Genomic DNA, 4,881 nt, shown 5'->3' with positions numbered 1-4,881 from the left:
TGCTAGCACTAGCTAGGCAGGTCCACCACACACAACACCCACGCTTGTGCTAGCACTAGCTAGGCAGGTCCACCACACACAACACCCACGCTTGTGCTAGCACTAGCTAGGCAGGTCCACCACACACAACACCCACGCTTGTGCTAGCACTAGCTAGGCAGGTCCACCACACACAACACCCACGCTTGTGCTAGCAGTAGGCTTGTGCTAGCACTAGCTAGGCAGGTCCACCACACACAACACCCACGCTTGTGCTAGCACTAGCTAGGCAGGTCCACCACACACAACACCCACGCTTGTGCTAGCACTAGCTAGGCAGGTCCACCACACACAACACCCACGCTTGTGCTAGCACTAGCTAGGCAGGTCCACCACACACAACACCCACGCTTGTGCTAGCACTAGCTAGGCAGGTGCACCACACACAACACCCACGCTTGTGCTAGCACTAGCACTAGCTAGGCAGGTCCACCACACACAACACCCACCCATGTACTAGCACTAGCTAGCTAGGCAGGTCCACCACACACAACACCCACGCTTGTGCTAGCACTAGCTAGGCAGGTCCACCACACACAACACCCACGCTTGTGCTAGCACTAGCTAGGCAGGTCCACCACACACAACACCCACGCTTGTGCTAGCACTAGCTAGGCAGGTCCACCACACACAACACCCACGCTTGTGCTAGCACTAGCTAGGCAGGTCCACCACACACAACACCCACGCTTGTGCTAGCACTAGCTAGGCAGGTCCACCACACACAACACCCACGCTTGTGCTAGCACTAGCTAGGCAGGTCCACCACACACAACACCCACGCTTGTGCTAGCACTAGCTAGGCAGGTCCACCACACACAACACCCACGCTTGTGCTAGCACTAGCTAGGCAGGTCCACCACACACAACACCCACGCTTGTGCTAGCACTAGCTAGGCAGGTCCACCACACACAACACCCACGCTTGTGCTAGCACTAGCTAGGCAGGTCCACCACACACAACACCCACGCTTGTGCTAGCACTAGCTAGGCAGGTCCACCACACACAACACCCACGCTTGTGCTAGCACTAGCTAGGCAGGTCCACCACACACAACACCTACGCTTGTGCTAGCACTAGAATTGCTTGTTCACCACACACAACACCCACGCTTGTGCTAGCACTAGCTAGGCAGGTCCACCACACACAACACCCACGCTGAGTCTCGCACTAGCTAGGCAGGTCCACCACACACAACACCCACGCTTGTGCTAGCACTAGCTAGGCAGGTCCACCACACACAACACCCACGCTCCACCACACCCCACACCCACGCTTGTGCTAGCACTAGCTAGGCAGGTCCACCACACACAACACCCACGCTTGTGCTAGCACTAGCTAGGCAGGTCCACCACACACAACACCCACGCTTGTGCTAGCACTAGCTAGGCAGGTCCACCACACACAACACCCACGCTTGTGCTAGCACTAGCTAGGCAGGTCCACCACACACAACACCCACGCTTGTGCTAGCACTAGCTAGGCAGGTCCACCACACACAACACCCACGCTTGTGCTAGCACTAGCTAGGCAGGTCCACCACACACAACACCCACGCTTGTGGTAGCACTAGCTAGGTCCACCACACACAACACCCACGCTTAGCTAGGCAGGTCCACCACACACAACACCCACGCTTGTGCTAGCACTAGCTAGGCAGGTCCACCACACACAACACCCACGCTTGTGCTAGCACTAGCTAGGCAGGTCCACCACACACAACACCCACGCTTGTGCTAGCACTAGCTAGGCAGGTCCACCACACACAACACCCACGCTTGTGCTAGCACTAGCTAGGCAGGTCCACCACACACAACACCCACGCTTGTGCTAGCACTAGCTAGGCAGGTCCACCACACACAACACCCACGCTTGTGCTAGCACTAGCTAGGCAGGTCCACCACACACAACACCCACGCTTGTGCTAGCACTAGCTAGGCAGGTCCACCACACACAACACCCACGCTTGTGCTAGCACTAGCTAGGCAGGTCCACCACACACACAATACTCACGCTTGTGCTAGCACTAGCTAGGCAGGTCCACCACACACAACACCCACGCTTGTGCTAGCACTAGCTAGGCAGGTCCACCACACACAACACCCACGCTTGTGCTAGCACTAGCTAGGCAGGTCCACCACACACAACACCCACGCTTGTACTAGCACTAGCTAGGCAGGTGCACCACACACAACACCCACGCTTGTGCTAGCACTAGCACTAGCTAGGCAGGTCCACCACACACAACACCCACCCATGTACTAGCACTAGCTAGGCAGGTACACCACACACAACACCCACGCTTGTGCTAGCACTATCTAGGCAGGTCCACCACACACAACACCCACGCTTGTGCTAGCACTAGCTAGGAAGGTCCACCACACACAACACCCACGCTTGTGCTAGCACTAGCTAGGCAGGTCCAGCACTAGCTAGGCAGGATCACCACACACAACACCCACGCTTGTGCTAGCACTAGCTAGGCAGGTCCACCACACACAACACCCACGCTTGTGCTAGCACTAGCTAGGCAGGTCCACCACACACAACACCCACGCTTGTGCTAGCACTAGCTAGGCAGGCTAGGCAGGTCCACCACACACAACACCCACGCTTGTGCTAGCACCACACACAACGCCCACGCTTGTGCTAGCACTAGCTAGGCAGGTCCACCACACACAACACCCACGCTTGTGCTAGCACTAGCTAGCCAAGTCCACCACACACAACACCCACGCTTGTGCTAGCACTAGCTAGGCAGGTCCACCACACACAACACCCACGCTTGTGCTAGCACTAGCTAGGCAGGTCCACCACACACAACACCCACGCTTGTGCTAGCACTAGCTAGGCAGGTCCACCACACACAACACCCACGCTTGTGCTAGCACTAGCTAGGCAGGTCCACCACACACAACACCCACGCTTGTGCTAGCACTAGCTAGGCAGGTCCACCACACACAACACCCACGCTTGTGCTAGCACTAGCTAGGCAGGTCCACCACACACAACACCCACGCTTGTGCTAGCACTAGCTAGGCAGGTCCACCACACACAACACCCACGCTTGTGCTAGCACTAGCTAGGCAGGTCCACCACACACAACACCCACGCTTGTGCTAGCACTAGCTAGGCAGGTCCACCACACACAACACCCACGCTTGTGCTAGCACTAGCTAGGCAGGTCCACCACACACAACACCCACGCTTGTGCTAGCACTAGCTAGGCAGGTCCACCACACACAACACCCACGCTTGTGCTAGCACTAGCTAGGCAGGTCCACCACACACAACACCCACGCTTGTGCTAGCACTAGCTAGGCAGGTCCACCACACACAACACCCACGCTTGTGCTAGCACTAGCTAGGCAGGTCCACCACACACAACACCCACGCTTGTGCTAGCACTAGCTAGGCAGGTCCACCACACACAACACCCACGCTTGTGCTAGCACTAGCTAGGCAGGTCCACCACACACAACACCCACGCTTGTGCTAGCACTAGCACTAGCTAGGCAGGTCCACCACACACAACACCCACCCTTGTACTAGCACTAGCTAGGCAGGTCCACCACACACAACACCCACGCTTGTGCTAGCACTAGCTAGGCAGGTCCACCACACACAACACCCACGCTTGTGCTAGCACTAGCTAGGCAGGTCCACCACACACAACACCCACGCTTGTGCTAGCACTAGCTAGGCAGGTCCACCACACACAACACCCACGCTTGTACTAGCACTAGCTAGGCAGGTCCACCACACACAACACCCACGCTTGTGCTAGCACTAGCTAGGCAGGTCCACCACACACAACAACCACGCTTGTGCTAGCACTAGCTAGGCAGGTCCACCACACACAACACCCACGCTTGTGCTAGCACTAGCTAGGCAGGTCCACCACACACAACACCCACGCTTGTGCTAGCACTAGCTAGGCAGGTCCACCACACACAACACCCACGCTTGTGCTAGCACTAGCTAGGCAGGTCCACCACACACAACACCCACGCTTGTGCTAGCACTAGCTAGGCAGGTCCACCACACACAACACCCACGCTTGTGCTAGCACTAGCTAGGCAGGTCCACCACACACAACACCCACGCTTGTGCTAGCACTAGCTAGGCAGGTCCACCACACACAACACCCACGCTTGTGCTAGCACTAGCTAGGCAGGTCCACCACACACAACACCCACGCTTGTGCTAGCACTAGCTAGGCAGGTCCACCACACACAACACCCACGCTTGTGCTAGCACTAGCTAGGCAGGTCCACCACACACAACACCCACGCTTGTGCTAGCACTAGCTAGGCAGGTCCACCACACACAACACCCACGCTAGCACTAGCTAGGCAGGTCCACCACACACATCACCCAGGCGTGTGCTAGCACTAGCTAGGCAGGTCCACCACACACAACACCCACGCTTGTGCTAGCACTAGCTAGGCAGGTCCACCACACACAACACCCACGCTTGTGCTAGCACTAGCTAGGCAGGTCCACCACACACAACACCCACGCTTGTGCTAGCACTAGCTAGGCAGGTCCACCACACACAACACCCACGCTTGTGCTAGCACTAGCTAGGCAGGTCCACCACACACAACACCCACGCTTGTGCTAGCACTAGCTAGGCAGGTCCACCACACACAACACCCACGCTTGTGCTAGCACTAGCTAGGCAGGTCCACCACACACAACACCCACGCTTGTGCTAGCACTAGCTAGGCAGGTCCACCACACACAACACCCACGCTTGTGCTAGCACTAGCTAGGCAGGTCCACCACACACAACACCCACGCTTGTGCTAGCACTAGCTAGGCAGGTCCACCACACA

At 57.2% G+C, this 4,881-nt stretch overlaps 1 long non-coding RNA gene across 1 annotated transcript; it reads left to right on the top strand.

Annotated features, from left to right (window-relative positions):
- The first annotated feature begins 1,899 nt into the window (after positions 1-1,899).
- On the top strand, positions 1,900-3,797 carry LOC138855027 (uncharacterized). The gene is made up of 2 exons (XR_011394201.1): positions 1,900-2,219; positions 3,560-3,797. It is a non-coding gene; the product is annotated as an uncharacterized lncRNA (long non-coding RNA).
- Positions 3,798-4,881: the final 1,084 nt, after the last annotated feature.

Source organism: Cherax quadricarinatus, chromosome 78 (genome assembly GCF_038502225.1).
Source record: "Cherax quadricarinatus isolate ZL_2023a chromosome 78, ASM3850222v1, whole genome shotgun sequence".
NCBI classification, from domain to species: Eukaryota; Metazoa; Arthropoda; class Malacostraca; order Decapoda; family Parastacidae; genus Cherax; species Cherax quadricarinatus.
This window is presented reverse-complemented; position numbering and strand designations above follow the sequence as displayed.